The 26,123-nt window shown below is 41.7% G+C and overlaps 1 protein-coding gene and 1 long non-coding RNA gene across 5 annotated transcripts in view; both read left to right on the forward strand.

Moving 5' to 3' along the window:
• Positions 1-26,123, forward strand: part of RORA (RAR related orphan receptor A) — a 414,152-nt gene that overhangs the window by 39,929 nt on the left and 348,100 nt on the right. The window lies entirely within an intron of this gene.
• The window catches only part of LOC136791711 (uncharacterized), a 77,384-nt gene continuing 51,261 nt past the window's right edge, over positions 1-26,123 (forward strand). Inside the window, exon 1 of the long non-coding RNA XR_010834268.1 lies at positions 1-26,123. This exon is cut by the window's right edge and continues 2,547 nt beyond it. This is a non-coding gene — a long non-coding RNA (uncharacterized lncRNA).

Here is a 26,123-nt window from a genome sequence, read left to right on the forward strand (position 1 = left end):
GAGCGGGGTGGGTGGGAAGAGGGAGAGGCGAGGGGGAAGAGGGGGCAAGGCAGCGCTCGGCTCCCCCGCTGCAGCGCCCGGGCTCGTCGCGGCCGCGCACGCGAGCGAGGCACGCTCCTGCCCCCGCAAAACCTCGCAAACTTTTCCAGCTCCTCGCAATTGCGGCGGGAGGAGGGACGGGCGCGCCGGGAGGACCGGCCGCTCCGCTCCGCTCCCTGCCCGCCGCGCCGGAGGGGCACCGCGCTCCGAAATTACATAATTTGATAAATATATAAAGCAACAGCCCGAGCGTCGGGCTCCGGGGGAACAAACTTTTAAAGCTGCAGTGTCCTTCCTCCCCGCTTTGCTCTCCCCTCACCCGGCTCCCCGTGACAGCTCCCCGCGGCGCGCCGTGCCTCCTGCCGCCCGGCGGATGGAGCGGGAGCGGGGCCGGGGCGCGCTGCTGCCCGCTCCGTGCCCGCACCGCCCGCAGCTCGCCGCTGCTCCGGGGGGGCTCCCAACTTTGCCGAGGGGCCCCCGGCTGCAGCGCAGCGACCCCGCGGCGGAGCCCCCCCGGCCGTAGCGCTGGGCCCCCCCTTCCCGCAGGTCGCGTCTGGGGTCGAGCTGCGGTGCCCGGGGGCTCGGTGCGGGGGGTGCAGGGGAGCACGGGGGGGGACAAGCCCCGCTGCTCGTGCTCGCCCGTGGCTTGCGAAGCGCTGCCCCTGCTAGGGGCCAAGGCGCCGGGTGAGGGGGCGATGGACTTGGTGGGGGGGGGGAGCGAAGGCGAGCGGCCCCCCAGCGGTTGCCGGGGGGAGAGGGGCAACCGGCGGAGGTGGGGGGGAGTGTTGGGGTCGCCCCTCCCCGGCTGGAGGCTGGAACATGGCTGACCATGTGCTGCCGTGTGTTTGGCAGCGCCCCCCCTCCCGGCCACACCCCCCCCTCCCCGCCGTCTTCCCACTGGGGGGGAACCGAGGGGGGGGGGGGGCAGCCGGGGGCGCCCTTGGCCGCGAGGTGGGGGTGGGTCGTGGGGCGAGAGGGGCTGCGGCCCTCGCTCATTATGTAACGGGGTGCCCGCGGCGGGGGGGGCGCGGCGCCCGCAATGTGCCGGGGGGCGGCCGGGACCTTCCGGGGCGGCGTCACGCACCGCCCCCCCGAGCCCCCCCCGGCCCCCCCAGCCGGGCGGGCAGCTGCTGCCGGCGGGGTCCCGCGGCTCGCCCGGCGCCGCGTTACATAACACGGTGTGTGTGTGTGTATGGGAGCGGGGGGCTTCCCCCGGCCCCCCCAGCCGCCGGGGCCGTGCCGCCGGTGCCCCGCTGACCCCCAGGCCCCTCCTCCATCGGCGCTCGGCGAGCGGGGGGGGCCGAGCCCGCACGGCGCCGCGCTGCGTTATGTAACGGCCCGGCGGGGAGGGGGCACCGGCACCGGGGGGAGGCGGCGCTCGGGGGTCCCGGGGCGCGGCGGTTCGCGGCCCCTCGCGGAGGACGTGGGGAGAGGAGCGCCGGGGGGGCGGCAAGCGGAATGTTTGGGTTTGTTCGGATGATGTCATGGAGTTGGCAGAAAACGCGAGTGTACTCCTAGAGTGCGGAGAGTAAGGAGAGCGGGGCTGGCGGTGGTTCTGGGCTAACGTTGCGTAAATCAGAGTATTGGAAATAAATTGACCTACACGCCACCGCCACGTGACTGTGCCGGCCTGGTATTTAAACCCCGAAGACACAAAACCGTGCGGGAAAGCATCGTAGTATTGACATCTCAGCCTCCCTGAAATCAGGACTCGATGGACGTGCAGTGTGGTCCCTAGAGACTTGCAGCTTTTTTTTTTTTTTCCACTCTTGAGATAGAATTGTAATTCTTTCATATGGTTCTGGATTTCTTCCGGCAACAGCATGACCTTATGCGTGACGAGTATAGGTAAATTTATTTTTAGAACAGCTGCATTGTAAGCTCATATGTTCAGCTGTGTATTGACGTGAAGAATTTACCTCTTTGGGTTGTGATTCCGCAACGTGTTCCAAGTTGGCAGATTTGGACTTTCGTGCAGTCAGTATGGAGGAGTAGTACAGTAAATACAAATACACCCGCACTCATCTGTCTATCTGTAAGAATCCTTGTTTGACTCAGCAACCTTTTGAAACAATAGAAATGTTTGTTTGTACCCTTTATTTTCATAGCTGCACCTGCTGCAAAGCAGCTTTGATACTTAACGATTTATAATAGCCAGCTTATCTAAAAGAAGAAGACAACACTGAAGAAAAAGCTATTGATGAAGAACAAAAGGGGAAAGTTTGCCATAGACTAAATTCTTGAGTGCAGCTTTAGTTATGCTAGCATTTCAAAATACCTTATTCCTTGGTACACATGTATATTTGGAGTGCCACATCCTTAAGTATTTTGATTTTTATTTTGTTAAGATTATGCTCTTTTTGTCACAGTGTGTAATACTTAGCAGAAAGCAGAAATTCAGGAGTAATTAAAAGCACTGTTTGAACTAAGAATCGTTACCCGATTTATTTAGGGGATGGGAGCGTACATGCATATATGCCGGCATGCTTTGGGAAATTTCTTGTAGTCTGATACCAAAACTGGTCATTAGAAAGATGACAACACGCATGGAACAAGTGGGAAATTATTAGTAAAGCCCTTTTTTTTTTTTTTCCCCCAAAAGGATATCGTTACTGTTAACATTGATTGTTAAGATTTCCCTAAGAGCCATCACGGTCCAGCAGGTTAAAATCTCAGTGTGTGTGTGTTTTTTGCCATAAGGGTTTGTAGTTTTCCATGGGAAGTAGCAAGGGTGCTTCTCTCACCTGCTATGACCCTGGACTGAGACTCTAGGTGCCATTTGTTACCCTTTGCAGGCTTTGATATCTGTGGAGTTCTCCCCATGCTGCAGTCTAAGGCTTCATGTTCTACTAGTCCACTTAAAAGTAGTCATAATTGAATAAGCTATGTTTTAATAGCGAGCTATTGTATCATAAAAAATGAAAAATATGTAAAAAGCTTTTTAATCTGTTAAAAAAAATGCTCTGTTTTGGAGAGCTGAGCTCTTGGTCTCAGTCAATCAAGAGAGGACGTCTCATGGAAAAAAATTGAAAGGCAGCATTCGCAGTGGTGACAGATGCTAGGTTTACATATCTTTATGGTATCTGGTGTTTTCTAATAGAAAGCTGCAGCTGTGTAGGTACTTGTATTCTTTTTTCCTAGCTGTTGAACTGTTGTTCACTGTTTTCCAGCAATCTTATTGTTGTATTTGGAATTTAATGTCATATTTTCAGCCAAATTCTTTTTTTTTTTTTTATTGGTAGATTGGGGTACTGGTCATGGTTTTTGCCTGTTTAATTTTAATTGGGATGATGCTCTACAAGTGGGGATGTGACTTTGTTAATAGTGATATTAGTAGGTTTGTTTTGTTCTTTTCTTTAAATATTCTACTGCTAGATTTTCTACCTTTCTAGGTTTAGACTATTTCATAGAGTATAGTTGTAAAAAAAAATTGATGCATCATTTTTGGGAGAGGTCTTTGTACAAATGTGGGTACGTTCTAGAGATTATTTAGGTTGCCTTTGTCATCATAGAGGGCCGTTCTTTGTGCACTACTGATTTAGTTACATTTTGGTGTATTATATGTGCTATGAGTCCTTTAAAGGATGTCGGTGTTTTAAGTACTTGTAGCATAGGAGCAATGATAGCAGCAGTATGTTGTTCTCTTAGGAACAGTGCAGCTCTCATTTCAATAAACCGTAACCTATTCTCTTATTTTATTTGCTTGAGAAACATCTCAGGAGCTCATAAACCAGTATGTAAATACTGTTATCATTCAACTAAATGCTGTGATTTTACTAAATAAAGAATGTGTTTTGTAATGGAGATTAACGGGCTGTGTGACAATTTCAGTTTTGGGTACAGCACTGTGTTTGAATGGAAAGGGCAATTTCAGCTTTGGGAGGTTGTGTGATTTTTCTTGTATTTGTTTTCTAAGCTACAAAAATGTGTACTGGGGAAAATCTGGAATGTCTCAATTGATCTCAGTGGATTTAATCTGAGAGTTATCCCAGTGAAAAAGAGAGGAGGAAAAAAAGCTAGTTTTAAATTATTGTGCTATCTATGTCTCCCTTGAAATCAATTCAGGTGTTGGTGATCCATTTTCTGCTGAAACGGTTTTGAAGAACAAGTTTTCAGTAGCATGCAGTTGTAGAAGACAAGATGTTAAAAATAAAAATATATATATATTTTGGGGTATATCTAAATGTGCTGCCAAGTCTGGCTGCTCTGTAGCTTAACGTTTGCTTACAGGCCATGTGTTTCCTTGCTTGTAAATGTGAAGCAGAGGGGCTTGTGGGCAGAGGCAGCAGCAGCCGGTGTCCCACAGTTGCGGAAGACAGAGGAAGGAGAGCGCTGGTCCCCGAGATTTCCCAGGGAGCTGTCAGAAGGGAGCAGTGCACTCGACTTAGGGCCCTCCCTCTCTGTGTTGAGTCAGCTGTGCCACCTCCTCAGCTGCCTGTCCCTCCCAGAGCCTTCTTCCTTCAGCTGCAGGCACCTGTGCCATCCAAGGCTCACTGCCATTTTAATTCCTCGGGCAGGATGGGGGGGGATCACTGACAGCTTCTTAAGTGGAGATGAATTTGTCACGGTACACTTACGCCTGGACCTGAGCTCCCTAGTGAGATTCTGTAGGTTTTCTGAATTTCTCTGGCATTGATAGAAATGCAAGTTCATACAACTAGGGCTGGGGAAGCATCACATCCACACTTCATATGCAGATTTCTGCTGTCCCGTTTTTCTTTTTCTTGTTCGTTTCTTTCAACTGTCTCCTCTTTCACCTATTGCTGTTGCAGTCTTTGTAGCCTTGATAATCACTTCTGGAAGCATATTTTACAGAGCTGTTGGTGTTAAGATTAAAATGTGTATCCACGGCTGGCAGCCAGTTCATGCCTCCTTAGCTGCACGGATCCTTGCAGATGCATGGAGAGGGGCTTGGCAGAGCACAGAGGCTGAATTCTTGCACTGTCACTAGATCCGTGTTACACAATTCATGTCATGAACTCAACTTCATTTGAAAGGTTGTTAGCTTTTTTGGCCTCACTGTTTTGACAGAAGGCTTTCTACATCTTTGCTGTTCTGACGATTGGAAGGCCTCTTCTAACTAAATGCATTTATGTTCAGTTAGTTCTCTTGCTTCTTTAAATATAGGTTATAAAATCTCCTTGGACTGAAAATGAGGAGAGGCTGGTGTTGTATTTTTTGATAGCTGAACCAACATACTTCTGTTCTCTGACTCATGGTTTAGTACTTGAGCTATCTGTTGTAGATAGTCTGTGCTGATAGAAACACAAGAATAGCTTGAGCTGTATGTTAGAAGGGGTTAATCCTATACTTGCTTGAATGTAAAGGTTGTGAATTATTTTTCATACTGTTATCTGAAGACTCATCTAGGCATGTTTCATGCACAGCAACAACTGAGCTCGTCAGAGACTAAAGGTATTAGGGTGTGTACTCTTATGAAGAAATTGTGGGGCTTATTTTACGGCAGTTTAATCTTCTAGTTTAGCCTCATTGCACCATTCATTTGGAAGGATCCCCAGGTGTTTTAAACACTATCGGGAACCATTTTGCTTATTACTGAAATCCAGCCACTTCTAGTGTGGAATCTGACAGCTGCTTAATGGTGCTCAGCCATGCTAAGCAGATCAGAACAGAAAGTGAAGAATACCATACCTGATTGAAACACTCTGAGGGATTTTAGGTACAGATAATATAATTATCTACATTGGAATTGGGTCAAACAGCACTATTCCTGTAGAAAATTACTGGATATTTTCAGTGCCTGTCTATGGTCAAGAAAATGGTTTAAAATACCTGGAAATTGTACCCGCAGCAGTGAGATAGTCGAAGATCCTGCTGTTTACCATATTGTGATCACCAGTTGCAGTATTAGCAGTGTTTTCTACAGGTATTTCGATGCATATTAATTGTTTGGTCTGTGCTGGTATGGGAAATTTTACAGAACGGAGGAGAGAGCTGGGTGTTGCAGTTGTTCCTTTGTGAGGCAGATTTCTGTGCAGTTGCTTTCTTTAAAAAGTGCTGTCTGTATTCTGGGATGTGTCCGGATATTACTGAGGGTTTAAAAATGGTTAGAGAGGATCTGTTGCTGCTAGGCCAGTAATGCGTCAGGTGCATGCGTGTCACAGGCCTTCCTTTTGGAAAATCGGTGGCTATCTTCCAGTTGTCTTCAATTTCACTTTCCATACAGTCTTGCAAAATAGAATATAAACAGAAGATCTGAGGATGCGAAGGAACAAATGTTGAAATTCATGATCAAGTGATTGTATATAAATGCTCCAGTAATCATGACTGACTGCAGAGGCTTTCATTTGTAATTTAATCTAATAATTTCCGTGCATTTCTAAAGGAACACACTATGAAGCTAGCAACTCGTGAAAAATTGCTGTGCTGTTACAAACAGCATTTGAGCTGGCATTATAACAGCGTGATAGATAGATAGTGAGATGGAGAACAAAGTTAGCAGTTGAAACCGAGCTGAGAGAAATTGCTAGCAGAATGTGAGAAAGCAGAGCTGGATTATGATAACCTCCCTGGTAGAATCAAATTAAACCTTTTTAAAGGTTTTATTGATTTTAGTTTGTAGTTGTACTCTGTATTTACCTCACATGGGTACAGGAGATTAATGAGGCAGGTGTAGTGATCAAGGAGTGAAAAACTGTGGTGCTGCTGTTCTTTTTTAAATGTTTCATTTTGTACAGACTGTGGGATATTTACAGCATTAATTGACAATATGTCTGTCAGCTTCAGTCCTGCAACTGTTTAAATGGATTGAAAGTGCTTAATATACAACAGCAGTGGAAATGAAAACTCCCAAACTCCTCAAAGGGGGTTGAAGAAAGAGGTGCCCCCAGCCCCCCAATTCATTTCTAACTCACTTGAGCATGCTTAAACAATGTATGCTTGTCCCAATGTATGCTTGTCCAAAGAGACAATTTGCATGAAGAATGGTGAATGTTTGGCTGAGAAGGCTGTGGCTGGCTTTGAGAATACGGCTGAAGGAATGCAAAATGAAAGATCAGAAAAGAGGTAGACCATTTGGCATAACAGCTATCAAGTATACCTCCAATGCACTGCCAAATCCTCACATCTGAGAGAGGAATTTTTTTCCATAGTTATATAGAAGTGTATGCCGTGTATTTCTGAGCTACATGCATTTGCAGAACTGTAAACACCATGGGGAAAACTTAAATTATGTATTAGTAGAGCTTGACTTGACTGTTCTGGTACTGAAGCAAGGTCTGTTAGATACAGTCAAGGATAAAACCAAGGCCAAGGATTGTGAAATACAGATTATAGGTTTTATTTTCTTCCTGTCATGGAACTGTGAAAATACTTAAAGTAGGATTTCACCTCATAGTTTCTCTTCAGAGGTAGAGGTGGGAAAAATGTGTCTCTGTGAACTGATGGATGACTTTGCCAAAGGTCTCTATCAAATGCAAATTAGTTAGGGGTCTGTACTGTGTTGCATCTGTAACTAAGGGCGGAAAAGTAAGATTTGAACTATTACGTTTAAAGAAGTACTGAAATTTTATAAGACAAGCTACAATACAGCTTTTCTTAATACTGCACTTGAAGTCAAAAACTGTCAGTATAAAGCATCTTCTAAATCCTGTGTATATTAAAAAATAAAATAAAACCAATCTCAAAGAAACTGGGGCATAACAGAAATCCTTCCTCTCTTTGCATCATCCTTCATTTGTGTAATCTCAAGAGTAGTTTTATAGTCGTTTGTGTTGTGATTATAGAAGTTAGGAAGGGTCTTTTTCTGCCTGTGTTATTATCAGGTGGGCTTTTAAAAGTTCCATTGGAATGTGCTCTGAACTGTTAGCATCTGATGTTGAATCATAGTGTTTTTGAGACAATACACGTAGAAGTCTGTTAGCAAAAGCACAAGTGCAACTCTTTCCAGGGCTGATACTTGGAAGAATAGTAAATGAAAAATGTAGTGGTATTGTAATTTCAGTTGGTCTGTAGACTTCAAGAGTCTTTTAAAAACAAACCAGTAAGTCATTTCTAAAGATGTTCTCATTTAACACTCTTGATGTTTGCAGTGATGTATTATATTCTGCTAAAATCACATGTACTTTTAAAAACTGAAGTAACCTTATTTCCACGAACAACAATCTGCAAGAGATCAAATTAAGGTATGTTGTGTTAGCAGCTTGAAAACTACTCTTGGCTATTAAGAGTTCTGATCTGCTGGCAGAAGACTCGATCCTGTGACAGTCCCTATGTGTGTTTAATACCGAGCATCATGAATGATTCTGTTGATGTCAGTGATACTATTTAAATGTACAAAGCTGCATGTGTGTTAAGGATCAAGGGAGGACTGCTAGCAACGAAGAACTGCACTGTAAGGTTGCTGAAGAAAACTAGACTTTTAATACCAATGGACATGGCTTTGGAAAAGAGATGAATGAACTGTCGTTTTCAGGGTAGGTAGTACTGGGTGAGTAACTGTAGTTACTTTGGCAGATATATTATTCTGCTATAATTTTAGTTCCAGGATCATATTGCAGCTCCATCACTTGGGAATAATGTATATCCTCATTTAAGGACAGTTGTTAGGAGATGAGCAAGAATTTTCCTGTGTGCAGAACTAGAGTTGCACTTGTCTGTCATCGTATATGGAATGTGTTTGCTAAGAGTAGTAAAAGTTTGTAACTGGTGAAATCTTAGCTCTATTCCCACTAGAACAATCAAAAACGCTTTGCTGTGTCCTGCTAGAGAGTAGGAAGGAGGGAAAGGGGAACAAACCGTAAGGATTTAACTGTAGAAAATGTAGAAGCTGACAGTTGAGGTGACCTGGCTTACTGGTGTCCATATCAACTACTTTGGCTAGTTGTCAAAATCTGTTTATGCTAGCTTGGCTTCGTCCAACAGTGTGACTGTAACAGAGTTCTCTGCCTTTACCCCACCCCAGGCAAATTACGCTCTAGGACTTCACCTCTTTTTAGGGCTTCCTGGCTCTAGTTAGTGAGGAAATTGCAATTGATAATTGTGTTGACCTTAACACCCCACTGAAATTACAGCATCCTAGATATGCTCTGGTATGACTATTAGTGCTGTAGCCAAGGATATGCAAAAGATCAAGGGATGGTAATACTTATTTATTTTTAAAAGGGAAACAAAAATCTTTTGAAATTCCAGTTAGTCATTAATTTTCCACAGCAGCGACTGTATCTCTTAGAGGATAAAGCAGTTCAGTCTCTAAAATATTCAGTTTCGGTTCTCCGAAGAACACCCTCTCGTACCACATTCACCTCAGAAGGGATAGGGACAAAATATTCTGGACAAAGCCAGGATCAGCTAGGTTTCCAAATAGCCAAAAACTTCCTTTTAGCAGGCTGTGTTTTGTCCCAGAGATGTGCGTCTCTGTTCTAGCTGTGTGCTGAAATGGTTGACTGGAGTTCAAGTCCCCCTTCCTGTTGTTTTCAGCCCAATTTAGAGGCTGTAGAAATGGCTTGTCACAGATCTCTGGAATTAGCAATTCCCTTCTGAATTTCTTCCGCGTATCCTTTCTCTCTTTCTCTTTCTCTTTTTTTTTTTTTTTTTTCCCACAGCGGAGGTTCAAAGCAGAATGTCTTCAGGGATTTGAGAGCAAATGATCACAAGTGTCTAGGTGGAGACTTGTGCCAATATACTCAAAATATTTTGTTGCATTGCTTTTGTCTGCACACAGCAGAATGCATGCGGGAAGCAGACTTAACTCTGGAAGAACAGCAATAGAAAAATGCAAAAACAAACCCAGAAAGGAAGTAAGTGAAGCCAAAGGGGAGCTTGTAGTTTAGGGTAATGAACAGTAAAAGAAAGACGTGGTACTTAAAGAAGAAGTGTAATGAAAGGGCTCAAAGGAAAGATGACTGATTTAGAGAACAGCCTGAAAAATAACCCTAACATTTGGAAAAGGACTGGAGTAGGGGGAGAAGCTACAGTGCCTATTGAAGGGCAGAGGATTTTGTTGCATTATTGCCTCAGGACAATTCATAAATGAATATTCTGTGATCTTGTCTTTACTGTGGAATGTCATAAAACATTTTTTAGTGGACGATGGAGTCTGAAACAGTTGACTCAGATTTGCTTCAGCACCCTATTGTTCCCAATGAGCTCTGACTAAATGCTTTTGCCATAGATGTGCTAATGTGTTACACGAATTACTTGTCTTATGTCGGTGCTGTAAAATTAGAAGCCCTTCCCCACAGTGTGTTGAGCAGATTAAAATCCAAGCCTGTTTATATGGTCCAGGAAAGTGCAAATTATCTTAAAAATATTGTTATCTAACCAGGGGGATGCTGTGAGACGGTGGTATGAAGCAAATGCATTTTGTAACCTAGATGGTGAGATAAGTTTCCAGCTTCCCTTGATAAGGTTTGTATTGTTTTGATTTGCGCCGTATGTCAAAGGGAAGAGTTTGAGATTGGTAGATTCTACTAAGATACCTCTTGTGTTTGAAAATTAACTTCCCAGGCAGCTGTGCAGTTCCCTTTCCAAAATCTTTGCAGTGACTAAAGGGCTACATCTACCTTCTTGTAGGCAGTTCAGGGACAGATTTCTGGCGGTTGTGAAGACTGCTTAGCATCATATAAGAGGCTACTACTAGCTATTTTTTATAAGGAAGAAATCGTTTGAAGTAGTAGTTGTCTGATGGCTTTGCAGAGGTGTGTATGAAATTCAGGATTCATGTTACTCTCTTGAACTCCTGTCTTGTATAGCAGTCCCTCCTATCCCTCCCTCCCTTGTAGGTAGAATGTAGTGTAGTTGCGGTGGTATTTCACCTCTACTGACTTACTCTAATCTTAGTATCATCATGTTCCAAGACACTCTGTGATAACTGCTCTTCTACCCAGACGGTATTTGTCACGTAAAAAGTCTAAAGCTAGAATGAAATTACTGCAGACATGACGTGCTTAAGGTAAAAAGAGTATTTTACTGTGTTTGAGCAGCAGCTTAATTAGGAGATCCCATGCTATTGTTGGACTTGATGATCTCAGAGGTCTTTTCTAACCTAAATGATTCTATGATTCTACTGTAATATATATTTGGGAAGGGACAGAGTAATGATGTGACATCAGAGTGAGCATGGTACTTTTTGGACTCAGTTTCTATTTCTGTGATTTTCTTACTTATTTCTCTTATTTCCCTACACGGAAATAATAACCAAGATTGTATATTGCTATGTCAGTATAATGTGACTCCTTAGGGCCTCTCCAGATCATGATCAGGGTTGAGAAGTTGTGGAAATAGCTAATGGCTCCACTGCGTGGAGGTTTTGACTGAGACATATTGAGCTTCAAATCGCAAGGACAGAAGAAAGGCAGGACGTACGTGAGAGATGGCCCCTCAGTTCCCCTGGCCGGGGAGTGGGTTAGCGGCACCCGGCTGATCAAGTGCCAGGGAATGCACATCCACACTTAACTTGTTAGATCCTGCTTCCTATAGGAAACATAGGAAGGGGTAAGTACAAGTCTGGCATTACTCTATTTGTTGGTGTCAGAGGAGGAAGAGGAAGTAAGAACTGTGCCTAAACCGTTTTCCTTCTTACTCTACATCTTCTAGTCTAGGTATCCTTTGGTAAGACTAGCTCCATGCAGCCGTGTGTCCCTGGGCTATCCGCGTGCTTTGGTGGTCCAGGAGATGCAAAACGTGTGCTCTGTCACTGATACTGTAGTGAAAGCTACTGGTGTGTGTGTGCAGTTATGCCAGCAGAAGGGAGATTTTTTCAGTTTGTGTTCAGGGGAAGAGTTTAACTATGTCAGCATAAAAATGTTTTGTTTCATAAAAACTGTCGAGATAGCCATGCTGGAGACAGTGAGGGCTGGGGAGGAACGGGACTCCTCTGTTGCAGCTGTATCAGCAGAAGCTGTGCTGTGTGGATGGTGCTTAACAACCTTCAGGGGAACCTGGAGAATCTCCTGCTTAGCTCTTAACTGGCAGTTAAACTACTACTGGGCAGTGAAATTACACGGTTTATCTTGTATGAAAGACTTCAGATCCCCTTGTAAATTATATGCTGAAGTTTTCGGGTGATCTAAGAAAATAGGTTTTGATACATTATGTAACTAATGATATTAAAACTTCATAAGAAACAGATAAATAGCTTTCTATAGTGGGCGAGGGGGAGAAAGGTCCTTCTTTTGGTATAAATTCTTACCTGCTTTTATGAACGTATTTGCAGCGTATTTGACAAGACCAGCACAGGGAAACGTGGGGTTGAGTTGATCTCATGCAGAGTCTGATTTTTGCAACCACATTTAAGTATAAATGCAAGCAGTTGAGTTTTTTTTTGTGTAATGCTGACATTTCTATGTGATATTTCTCCCAGAAAAGTAAATATTTCTCTGTTACTGCTTTCCAGTATAATGTTTTCTGTGTAAACACACAGCTTTTGGTTTGCATTTCTTTTCAATTTTTCCAGTCTGTTTTGTTTTAAGCATAGAGATTTGAAACTGCTGGACATTACTAAGAACAAAGTGTTAGACATGAAACAAGAACAAAAAGGGGAGTAATTAAGGCTTTCTTAAAATTAAGGCATTTGATATTTTTATTACCTTTAAATATGGCAGTTCAAATTTAAGGCATACTTTAGATTAAAACATGACAAAGCTTTTGTGTGTGGCTTCCACCAGCCTTTATAAGGACTAAGCAGTCTACTTGCCTGCTTTTAGACAAATTAGAAGTAATTTGTCTTCTAATGTGCGGATAATAGTACTATGGCAGTCATTCAGTTTTGCAGACTCAGGTGGACTTCTAGCATTGTGGAACAGTTTATAATACATTGTAAAAACATGTTACTCGAGGGACTGCCGGAATAGATAGCCTCTTGATGTTTTCCATAAGAAAGAGCAAGTTGAAAGAAAAATAAAGAAATTCCTTTTCAGCGTCACAGTGGTTATAAATTTGTTTTCTGTTGCTGGTGAAATTTGCTTGTGCATGTTGCAAATGAGGTGTCCGTTCCTTAGGACTTGTTTAATGCTTTGTGGTGGAACTGTGGAAGATGGAGTGCAGATGTCGTGATGCATGTCACTGAATGTTGCACTTACTTGCCTGGATGCAGGTGTCCACAGTCACTGTGTCAGGGGAGGGTAGAGTTCAGAAAAATTCATAGTGTAGGTTTGTGCACTGGAGGAGGTGATTCAGTTCTGTGTGTTGGGTAAGAGTTCTTATAGGGGCAATTGAGTTATCAAGGGAAAAAAGTCTTTCAGAAGCACTTACAAACAAGCATAAATTGTTTGAATTCTTAGTAGCAGTATTTCATGTGATTTATGTGATCAAATCTGTGCCTAAAAAGAAATGGGAAGGGATGATACGGCCTCAAAACTTTTTCTAGAGGTATGTTTTCCTTTGGACACAGGGACCCCCCCATCCCCCCAAGTTCACCCACAGCATGTGTGAGGTGACTGCAGTCACTGCATGGCCACATCTGACGTGTTACAGCTGGGAGCAGATACCAGTCAGTGTCTCATGGCTCAGCACTGTTAGGGGATGAGAGGGTGTTGGGAGGGCTCTGGTTTGATGGTGGCCACATCAGTCGTTACTGCAGATTCTGAGCTTAAAATGGAAGTGTTTGCTCAATACATGCTATCAGCCATCAGAGACTGTTCAATCCCAGTGGATTTTCAGATTCAGGATGCGAAGAGCATTGAAACACTGTTTGTTACGTAACTTCAGATCCCTAATATGTGGTTGTTTTATGGATAAGGATTAAGGGCAGGTTTTGTCCAAAGAGACTTTCAGGAGCTGGATATATCCAAAATATCATTAATGAACTTTTCTACTTTTTATTACCATGTCTTGCTGATGCAGATGTTACTGTTAAAATTAGTAAGGAAGGCTGGTATTTAATCTGAAGTTAATACAAAGTCAAATTAAGTGAAGCAAAGGAGCCCAAGGTCACTGTTGTAGGCCTTAAAGAAAAAAGCTGATGCCTGCTTTTTGGTTTGTGTCTTCAGGGACCATTGCAGAAGACCTGTATTTGACAGACTTCAGACTAAAGGAGTTTTATCGGAGTGCTTTATAGTGAAAGTAGTAGCTAGTAAAATGGAGCTAGAAATGATGGGCCTCTCCATGGGTCTTCTGTCGCATTGGGAAAATACAGCAGATACATTATCAATAAATTCAGAGTAGCATATTCTGGATGCAACATCATCTGTACATGTTCAGTGAGAAGGGAGCAAATATCGCTTTACAGAAGAAGTACACATTCGCTTGCAGCAGTTGACAGGTGGATTTGCTGTCAGAGAACTAATGGTGAGATTCTTATGGGAGAAACAAGCTGGAAGTCTTTCCTCAGAGTACGAGAGAACTGATAGAAATATAAAACTAAAAGAAAACCCTACAGGTTTCTGTTGCCTCCTTCCTCGTTTTGAACTTAAGTTAGATGAACAAATTTGGAATAGCGTTGATGTCGGCTGTCTGACTGGGGAGGACAGGAGGTTGGTGTACACTTGGGAATTTGGAGAAGAGATGGAATCCCAAGCGTCGACAGGTTATGGACTTCTCTCATACCAAAACCCAAAGCAGTAATTAATATAAAAGAGTATTGCAATGTGCATAATGCACCACATACTTCAAACAGAAATCAAATACAACAATAAAAAAAGGAACTTTTCCTTCAGAACTGCCCCCCCCAATAACAGATCCCAAATTTAATCTTAATCTGAAGAGCTCACATAGAGGTGTCACTCAGACCCTGTTAATAACTCTCCATTACTTCCCATCGCTGTTCTGTCAGTTGGTTTTCAGCCACTGATTCTTCATGATTGTGTCAGCTATACTGAAGACCCCTTTTTATTCAGCTCTAAGAGAATGTTTCAGGTTTCTGTTAACTGTCTAGTTTCTGCATCTTTCCTGGGTTTACTAATGCTCTGAACTAAAATTCCCATTTTAGGAGTAGAAACAGTTCCTGAAATGGCATTTCCTTACCTTCTCAATATATACATGTTGTCCTTTAGAAGTGGCATATACTGGTTCCCAAGAGACTAGGGAAGCTTGCGCTGTTATTTCTGTTTGAATCTTGCTAATGCAAGTGTTGCCAGGTATTGTCTATTAAATCTGCAGTGAAACGATGTTAATTTCTTCTGTTCTGGAGGGTGGAAGGAAGCAGCAGGTTTCACTCTTAGTATTTATGAGACCCAAATGGGCATGGAAGTAACTTTCTTAACACTAGAGTTTTCTAAAAATATTCTTATGTATGTTCATATTAGTAGCTTGCTCAAGCTTCTGTTTCTGAGCTAAGCAGGTTTTGAAAGAGCTTTCTTTCCAACATGAAGACAGTAGGAGCTGCTGGATATTAAAATTTAAGTGAAATATTTCTATCTCTAGAGGAAAGTTGCATCTTCAGGAAAAAATGAACATCATCGAGTTAGACTTGATGATCCTTCTAGATCCATTCCATCTCGGGATTTTCAATGATTCGATGATCTTGATTGATAGTGACACCTGCTGTATTTGCTTTCAGTGTATATTTGGGAAAAGCCATCTCCCCTTTATGGGTGTGTGTGATTTTTGAAATCTGTGATCCATTTGAATGTAAGCTTTTAATCATTGGGATCAGTAAGATATTTCTAAATTTAAGATGAAATGTCAGTTAGGAAGGTGGAGATGCCAAGCTAGAATTACAGTGTTATTAGCTAGCCAGTAATATGTCCTGAATATGAAGGTTTCATTGAAAGCATTTAATAAGTTTTATCAAGCAATTCTAAAACAGCGAAGGAAGGTTTTAGAGAACAGCAAATGCAAGGGATGTGGTGTCCCATTAGCAGAGATCATCTCCCAGGTTGTTTTTTTTAATTGACAAAATTATAACAAATGATGGACTGCTGAGATCAACATGTTGTAATGACCAATTAATGGAAACAAGATGATGATTTTGTTTCAGAAAATTGATGTGGTGAGCAACTGGAACAGATGCAGGTATGCTTATAAATTGCTAAATTGATGCATTGAAGTACTGCTTCTGAAAGATGAACAGCTGGGAAAGAGTTTGAGGAAGTGTCGTTTTTTGAGGTAGATAAATACTGATAACCACAGTAACAAAAATAATGTTTGAGTATTACATGGCTTATATGCTTTGTGTGTTGAAATTAAAATGGAATTGAGGTCTCCTTCCACTGAGGACTAATAAACTGTTTCATTTCTCTTCTGTTGGAGTAATTTAGTTCTACTATTTTTGCTTTCTCTCATCTGTGCTGCTTGTGTTTCAGCCTTCTCAGTATCTCACCTGTAGGTATTTCTCATTTATTCCTTATATATCTTATTCCTCATTTATAGCAAAGACTCTTTTTCAGGGTGAGTAAACTTTGTGACAGCTTAATGAAATTTATCTTTTGCTTGTTGCTGTCCTAACAACCTTCCTTCTGGCTAGATAAATTTAAGCTCCAGTCTTTCAGAAGACATTTTTGTGTACAGGTTTGACAAGTAATGTTAGCTGTTTCCTGAAAACAAGCTAAGATTATGGACTTAGCAGTATTTACTACCAATTCTGAATATGAAAGAGACAGTATCTAGTACTCACTGGGGAAAGAGCCCCTGTTACAACTAGTGCTTGGATAAAGTAAGCTGCTAGCCCAGCCACACTTCAAGAGGTATGATGACCAGAGTTTATTATGTTTGCCATGAGGCTGATTGCTAATGCTTTTGCTTTGTTTTTCTACTCTTTGTAAGACTCAACCTGAGGGAAAGAAATGGTTTTAATAAGCCTCTGAAACCTAATTGCTTAGATTAGCTGAGAGCAGACTGTAGAGCACTGCTGGTGTAGTCTACATTGTATGTCCTAGGCTTGGTAGAAATGGCAATAAACATATGCAGAGGCTTAAATGGCTCTCTGAATGTTTCCTGCATAATCCTTCACTTTTAAATGAATCTATTTACACTTTGTAAAAAGCAAAAGTTGTGCCAGATTTCTGTTTGCTTTTGATGTAATGCTGGATATGCAATCAGTGTTGCGGCATGAGAGTCACGGAATACAAGTAATAGTCTTATCCAAACAACCAAAACCAAACTCATGGGCTCCTAAAGGGCAAAAAGAACAGAACTGAAATTTAAAATGGAAAGTAGTTGCTCAGATAATATATAAACCATCAAAACTATAACATTGTAATGCACATAAAAGTAATTTTTTTGAGGGGGGGAATTTTGACCATTACACGTTAATTTGCTTTAAATGATATAGTAATAGCTATAGCATAAAAATTAATGAATGTAGACTCTGTTTCTTCCCCAGACAGCCTAATGTACAGAATCGTGAAGAACTTGTATCTTTCACAGCAGATAAGGCTGCCAGTTTCTAACCTAAGGTATAAAAAGTCACTCTCGCTGAGAGTGATTAGTGCTCTTTAATGTAGATCTGACAAGTAAGAGTAGGTATATTCTGCTGCCTGCATGAGAAGATTTCCCCTTGATCCTTTTGGGGAGGTTGTGTTTGTGTCAATGAAATTAAATAGTTCTGGCAGAAATGCAGAAAAATCCTAGTGATACCGTGAGTAGGTATTGTCCCTGGAAGCATAATTCTTGAAGAGCAAGTGAAAGTTGCTGCTTGGGCTGGGGAAAGGAGTATGAAAATATTGTTTGTGTGATGTCTGATTAATTAAGAAAATGCATAACATGGGTTGGAAAAGAGCAGAAGATGGGAGAAGCCCTGTCCTGAGGGGCTTCCAAGGTCTGGAAACCAGATGAGTGAGTTTCTGTACTCTACGGGTTTTGAGATTTGCTTCAAGTATTTGATGTTGATAGTAGTTACTTTAAGCTGTGGTGAAATTGGATGGGTGCTGACTTGGAAATGCCTTATTGTGTCGCAAATCCAATAACAAAAGCAATTTGGTGGAAGATGTTTACCTAGTTTGCTTAAAGTCTAACTTCACAGCTTTTCTGATGTGCAGTTACTTCGCAGTGGCTATGAAGCTTCAGCCATTTTCCTTGCAAACCAGCAAGTTAGGTCTGTTATCTATCCTCATCAGGTTTCTCTTTCGTAGTTGTCTGAAAAGCATTAGAAGGGAAGGGGCAGGTCTCCAAGGTTGATAAGAAGCCTTATTGTGTTTCAATTTCCACAGTGATAGCTACCATAGGGTGTTCTAATGCTGCTCGTCTTCAGGTATGCAGCATTGATACCTCCTACTCATCCAAAATATAGAATGTGAGGTAGTCGGCTCACACAGGATTGATCAAAAAATAGAGAGGTGTTTGCACAGTAAGTTAATTCTTCAAAATGTCCCTTATTTCCTAACATAAAGAAGTGGGTGTTTTTAGGGGAAAATACAGAAAGATAAAACTTCTGAAGGCTGATGTCCAAATAAAGTCAGGGAATCACCCTCAGTGTACCTCTTTCTCTCCTTTAAACTACAACAGTTCCATAAGGGAAGCCCAGTGTTTCAGGGTGTACAGCAAATTCAGATATCTACACCGTGGGTGTTTAAAGGTACAAGTGGGAAAGGAATGCATCTCATAAGCATGGTATACAGGTAAGAATTAGAAGTGGTAAGTTTATTTGGGGTGTACCTTCCCCGACTGACAGATTTTAGGGCAAAGGTAAACTGAGAGCAATTGACTTTTATCGACTTGTGACTTCTAGACAAGATTTTAAAAAGTTAATTGTTGTGAGTTTGAGCATTGCATTTCTGTGTATTTAAATGGCAGAATTTTCCAACTGCTGAGTGTGGCTGTCAGCCCAGTGAAGCTGAACATGATTTTACTGTTAGTGATGCAGTCCTGTGTACATGCTAATGCAGGAAGAGTCCTTCCTTTCTTAAGACTGTTGCATTCCTTGTGGCCTTAATGCAGCAACTGGGAAAGTCACTCGTAATTCATTGTGAGAAAAAGAAGTCAGAACTGTGTGTTGGAGAATAGGTGGCCCGTTGCAGCTAGACTGGTTCAGATCTAATGCAATTATTGTTATAAACTGACACTTCTTCCAATTCCTTTTATTTTAGCACTACATAATGTTCTTCATCTTCATGTAATTTGTCTGCCACTGATTGGGAAATACTTCAGATTGAATGAAGTGGAAAGATGCTTCTTGTTCTATGTATGCTATATTTGATTTTTTTATGGGTGACTCCTGGACCTAAATGTCATGTGCATTTATGAAGCTGCTGTATGAATCTACGCATTGCACAGTAGAGGGTAGAATTTGGCCTTTTATAGCACTATATTATAGTAAAACAAATAGGAATTCTCATGAAATTGTCGTAATACATACTGTGTTCTAAAAGCTGAAAATCTTGATTTGATTTCAGTAATTTCAAGTTTCACCTTTTATTTACACAGGCCAGTGTCAGTGCTGTCATCATTGCCCCCTCACCTCCCAGCAACGTCCCTTTAAGTGCTGCTCTCTGACTCCCAAAGAATCAGTGGCTTTACTCCAGAAACATTAGTGGATCAGTGGACTTTGAAGATTAGTAGGTCACGACCAGGTACAAAATGGATGTTGTAAAACCCAGGCTCTTGTATTTGCTTGAATCTTTCCTCAAAAATGAGAAGGGTTAGCTTTGAACAACAGACCTCTTTGAATGGATTAATTCCTTGTGTATTTCAAAGAGCTGAGAATATGCTGAAGAAACTACAAATGTGGAATTAATTTTCAGTGACTTGAGAATTCAGCTAGCTGACAAATCGTTCTCTTAGATAAGCCAGGATGGTGAGGATGGAAGTAAGGCAGTGAAAACCTGAAGAGGAGAGCTGTAAATGTAGTTAAGGTTTTGCTTTTCTGCTTTCCTACCTTGTCCTGCAAATGGAGATGCACAGGAGTGGCTGCCTTACAGTCACATTTTTCTCATTTCAAGGCTTTGTTTTCTGTGCAAGACTGGATGGTTAACTACTCTTAGAGTGTCAAATCACGATAAGTATGGCAAATTTGTGTCTCTTGCTGAGCTGAACTAATCTGTAACTGTCCAGTATTCAGCTACAGCCCCTGAAATGGTCCTTCTAGGCTTTGTAGAGAAGCTTAACTAGATCCAAGTAGCTTTTGAAGGTCTCTCCAGTGATTGTATTCCATACATACGTTATTTCACCTGCTAATACATAGAAATGATGGGATTTAAAAGGGTTGAAGGTTTGATGTGGCAGATAAGCATGAACACAGAGAGAATTCCAAGTGGATTTTGTTTCGTTTCAATAAACTGACCATAGAATGTTTTCATTCCTTTACCTTTTTTTCCCCCTTACCCCCAAGGTTGTCTTCTTCATATTCCCTTTCTTTCTTGCTCTTTCACAGGGATTTCAACTTTAGGTATGTTTCCCCTCCCACCACTATTTTCTAATCCATGGTTTTGGTCATGTCTGACAGAAGGACAGATGTTTCACAGATAATGACGTATCTGCAAATTCTCTGAGAACAGGCCTACAGAAGAGACTTAATTACATGCAATTAAAAGAAAGCACCTATTAGACACTAGAGAATCCATATAGAGGAATGGATTTAAAAGTGATTCCTCTGCAGAAAAAAAATGCAAGTGGAGTTTGTAATTGATAATGATGTGCATCAAATCCCTGTAAAATCTTTTAATGGTGCCAGGCTCCTTGCTATGTGTCAGGCTGCATTTGTGATGGAGCCTCAGTAACATTAGTTGGCAAATCTGGTTCTTCATCCATTGGCTTTCTAATCTAAAATGCATCACATTCTTTTCCTACTGCAGCTAGAAATGCTACTGATCTACAACAACCATGTGAGTCTTGTATATCTATTTGAATTAGTAAATTACCTGACCAGGCCAGACCCACGTTACTGTTGGGAACTGAAAGAAAATCTCCCCTAGGGCAATATTATCTGCTTTCTTCTCTTCTAGGATATTGCTTCTTTTTATTTTTATGCTGCGGTATAACATGGGAACCTGTATTTGGATCAGCAGATCCATGGAAGTTGGTATTTTGGGGGCTTGCTGTATGGATTTAATCTGTTGTGAAATTTTTTTTTGTTGTTTTACTACAGTTGTTACTAAAGTCATTTTGTGGGCTTTCCCTCATGCCTATTGTAAGGGAAAAGAATTTCCTCTGTAGCTGCAAGGTGTGCCTTGAATTTTTAGGGCCATTGACAGTTTAATTCGGGAACGATCTAATTAGGGATCCAGAGAACTGGATTCAATGTATCCTAAAGTATTGACTGTCCTGAGAGATGCTCTGGCAGATGGTTGGTTCAAAGTGAGTTTACCTTGGGCTCAGTTTCTTTAGACTGACAGCTTTTTTTACTCAATTAAATGAGACAACTGTCAAAAGAACAGACTCTTGAGTTGATGCAAATAACTATGCGGCACAGATAAAGCTTAAATGTGTTCCTTGAGTCAGCTGAAACTGTCAGGTGCTTTGAGTAACTAGTTCAGCCAGCCAAAAAGGCACACTGGCAAGTAAAAGAAAAGGTTGAAGGGGTGCCTAAAAATAAAACAACTCCCAGGTTTTTGCTATCTTTTTTCATTGACTTCAGTTTTTGTCACATGCCAATATAGGATGCTGGAAACTGTTCTTTGCTCTCACTCTTGTCTTCATTTAAGTAAGGAATTCCCGTTATGTTCTAATTATCCTCTGAAGTTGGTTTGTTGTTAGTGTGCCCAAAGTCTTTAGGCTACAAAAGCATGAAAATAATGAGTTATTATGATGGAGTTGTCAGTCCCCAGACTAGCTGTCCTTTGCTCTGAGATTTTTAGCTGTCTGCAAATAAATTAATTTTTTTTTATCCTTGGCAATTTAAAAATCCATCTGTGAAGCTTATAGCTAAAATTCAGTGCGTGTTCTTTATCCTCTTGACCCCTCCAATAAGAAGTAAAGTAGCTCTTCCTGGGGGTGACCTCACCGAGCAGGTAAAACCCATTGTTTCTCTTACCCGTCTGTTCAGTCACTGCAACTTCCATTTCCTCATGAATTAGGAGGTCTAGTGGACTTAGTGGAGTAATGAGGCCCTGATAACGTTATGCTGCCACTTGGATGGTGTCTTCTCTGCACCAGGATTTGCCCAAGGTGAGTTAGGAAACTGGTGAAAGAGTAGACAAAGTATTCTCATGCGCGAAGCAGAAGCCCCTCGTCTGCTGCTAACCTGGAAAGGATTTGTTGACATTTTAAGAACCTGGACATAACTGTGAAATAAGAACAGATAACACTGAAGGGGGAAAAACAAACAAACCAAACAAAAAACAAAGCTGGGGCTTACTGTGGAGAAAGTTGTGATATTTGGGTAGCTGCTGCTGTGTTTTGAAATGCAGAGAGCTCAAAAGGAAGCCAGTTAAAAACTTTACTGCATTTTAACTGAGAAAAGGGCACAAGTAAAAAATAAACAATGTGCTTCCTCTTTCCCTTTGAAATTTCCCTGTTCACGAAGAGGAGTGGGGCAAGGCAGGAGCAGCATCCATCTGATGAAAAAAGCACATTAACTGCTATGTGACATCATGCAGCTTCTGTGAAGCTTTTTGTTACGCCCTCAAATATGGCCTCATGGGAGACTCCTATTTTCCATTGTCTAAGATTATTAGAAATGTTAACAAACTTGTGTTATTTAAACTTTGATGAAGTGGGCAGAAAGTCCCTTGTGAGAGAGCTGTGTTTGATTCTCAGAGTATCTAACGCAAAGACGGGGGCATCCATTAACATGTTGTTACAGTCCTGTCCCAAGAAGTGTTTTATAAATATGTTAGTAGACTCTGGCAGCTTCCATCAGTTGGCTCATTGAAGTGCTTTAATTTAATTCTTCAAATGTATCAGACACATGAAATTTTCACGTCCTAACTATGAAATTTCTATGTTACTACTTGTGTGAACCCAGGAATCAGAAATTCAGCCTTCTGCTCTGGGCACATCCTGACAGCTTTGTTGCCAGCTTCCTGAGCGACTGCTTCCATCGACCCTCCAGTGATGACACAGTACTCCTCTTCTGTCTTCACTGGGTAAATCACGGAGAAGTGTGCAATACCAAGCTCATACCAAATCATATCAAAAAAGCTCATATCAAATAAATTGAAGAGCCCAACAGTAAGGAGGCATGTATTTAAGATTTCCACCTCCCTCGTTAGGATGGAAGTTTTCAGTGCTATTATTTGTCTGGCATTTCAGCTTGATTCAGAAATGTACGTTGTGGACTCGAGTGAAAAAGCTTTGTTTCCCCGAACAAAGCCCAGTCCAATGAGTTCTGTAGGGCTTTTGCATTTTAAAAACATACGTATGTCACTCGATACATTTTCATGAACTTATTTGAAAGTCTCTTTAAACCAGGAGCATTAAGCTCTAATTTCAGTGTGAATGAAAATGCTGACTAGAATGAAAGTTAAAGAGAAGTGATGAGAACATCAAAGGCTGTGTTATGTCTATTAGGAAACAAGATACAGAACTGTCTGCAAGCCTTCAGGGAGAAGGGAATGATGAAGCCAGGAGTAATTGGGCGGAGGGCTGTGGCCTGTGGGTGTCATCAGCAGTCCTTGAGTGTGTGGGGAGTGTCTGGTGCGATACAATCGGGTAGGTGGGCAGGGCTTCCGATGGCAAGCTTACATACAGAGGCTCGCAGCTAACTACTAGGGCTTATTTTTTTTCCTCTTTGTGTTGAAAGATCACTTTTTGGTTGACTTGTTAATGGAAAACTTGTGAATTAATACTGCAGCTGGGTGATAGGTACCTAAAGCCAGTGACCTATCTGACAGCTGCTTCAAGTAGTGCTGGAAGGGGAAGATTCTGATAGCCCAAGTATGTAATTCTGGCAGATGTTTGGCAGGAGAGGTTCAGACGTATCTTCATGTGAGCATAATTTAGGGGTTGGAGGAACTGGGGAGTACTTGGTCAAACCAAATTCTGAGCTTTCCTCTGTTGTTACTGCTGAAGATTCACATCTGCTTTGTAGCTGTGTGCTTTTGAAGGGGAGCAGTGGTGAAAGTGAAAATAGATCATTGTCGCTAACTGCCAGTCTTAACCTTTGCATTTTTTTAAGCACTCTGAAGTGCTGTGTAGCCATGTCTCTGTCAGACAAGTTCTGAACCTGTAGGATGGGTTTGACCAAGGCTGCGCAATCCACTAACTGCTGAGAAGCACTTTGGCCTGCTGCTTTTATCTCTAGGGAAGAGATTTGAAGATCTAGAATGCTGTAGGGCCTAGATTGTTAGCTGCTGCTCCACAGTCTACCTGATTATTATGCTTGAGCTTTCACGTTTATTTCTGGACTTTCCTTAAAAAGAAAAAGAAGAAATTGCATTTGTTGTGCAATGCATAAGTGAGTAAATCTACTGGCGTGGAAGGGGTTGGACTTGGCTGTCCATGCACCGTATAGGTGATGTGGGCATGCGCAGTTCAATATGCTTGGATCGTGGCTGTCCAGCATAGCACTCAGAGCTCCTTGCTTGGCTGGGCTGCAGAATGGCAAGAAATAAATCCCTGGTAAGTTTTGTAAATCCTGCTTTTCAGCCCCAACAAGATTTGTGGTTGGAAGAAGGCAAACGTGTAATTTTCATAACCCAAATGGTATTTGTCTGTTGGTAAATGTATCAGCATATGCTTTTAGTTGAATTTCATGAAAAATTTGTTTTTTCTATACCATCTTTTTTCAGTTTTCATCCTATTAGCAGTTTATTGTACCTTGTTTATGAACGTGGAATGTTTTTGAGTTTTAAGAGATGTTCTAATGTGCTTGTCTTTTAAGTATATTAAAACATCTGTAGATGTAGTTTCAGTATATGCTTTTGTGAGGTCACAGTCAGATTTTAGCTCACATTGTTTAAGTATATCTACTTTAAGTGCTTTACCTTTGGAATGGATTAATCTAAAAAAAAAGTGTTGGCACATTCTGTGTAACCTGTGAATTGGAGGATAAGTTACAGTCATGAGGCAGTATGCGGAAGTCAGTGATATGATCATCTCTCCCTCTGCAATGTCCTCATTCATTTAAGTTTGAAGACAAGTTTCTGTTAGAACTAAAGTGGAAACTGTTTTCAGCAATGACAGAAGTCAATTTTTACGCTCCAGTAAGTGCAGGCCTTTCCCAGTGAAATCTGAAGGGATTTTCAAGACAGAAGACAGACCTCCAGGTTCTGGCCTGGTCAGCAAGTGGCACAGCTCTGCCTGTAGAACAGGGGATGAATGTGTGGTGCTAGAAAAATCTCTTCACCTGAACCAAGCTCTTGAATTGTGTGAAATGCAAAAAAACCTTTACGGCATTTCAAAATCATTAGAAGGGTGTATGTAAAGACCCTAAAATGAGACGATCATCAAGCTTAGGGAGGCTTTTTCAGAAATAAAATAAATTGTGAGATTTTTCTTCTATTTCTTGCTACTCCTCTTCTTGTTTATTTTCAGACATGAGTTGTTTGGGCTGTGTTACTGTTACCTGACACTGTTCCAGCACTGGTGCTAATTCACCACTTTCAGTTAAAGGTAACTCAGTGACTTGCCTGTTGATAAATGATGAAAGAAGGGAAACAGATTCACAGATTAATGTTAACTGATAGTCATAGGGAAGCACTAATTGCAAGTGCTAAAACAGTTTCATAACAGTGCTAATAATACACTTTATTCTCATTATAAGGTTCCCTGTTATGATTTCGTCACAGTACAAGCTCACACGCTTTGGCTTCTCACTGCATTAAACTGTGAAAGTGTCTGTGTTGCTGGTGCCTGCTGTCTGAATGCATGTGGGGGAGAACATAGCCAGCTTCGTAGCTGAGCAGCCGTGCCTTCCTCAGGATTTGTTGTTCTCAAGCTTGCTATTACAGTGGTTGTTACCCCCAGGTTTCTGTAACAAGCAGACTGGGGTCTTGATGTGCAAGTGACCTGTCTAATTATTTCTATGCGTGAAGGATACCAGAAAGGGCCCGATGTCTTTAAATTTCTATTATTTCACATGGTCTGGCTGGCAATAGACCTCTGTCCTAAACCTGCAGAGTTAAATTTACCCAGAATGACAACTGTATACTCAGGGTTTAGTTACATAACAGCAGTTGCTGCGTTTCACATTGCACTAATCCAAACACAGTGATAAAGCAGGCCATGAAAAAGCTGTCTGTTTTTCGTATGTTACATGGGCAATAGGATAAAGAGCTTTTTAATTTGCCTCTCTACATTGCTGAACGTATTCTGTTGACTTGGGTGTTGTGCCATCTGACAGCTTATTTAGTATTTTAACCGGTATATTG

Source organism: Anser cygnoides, chromosome 11 (assembly GCF_040182565.1).
Source record: "Anser cygnoides isolate HZ-2024a breed goose chromosome 11, Taihu_goose_T2T_genome, whole genome shotgun sequence".
Lineage (NCBI taxonomy): Eukaryota > Metazoa > Chordata > Aves > Anseriformes > Anatidae > Anser > Anser cygnoides.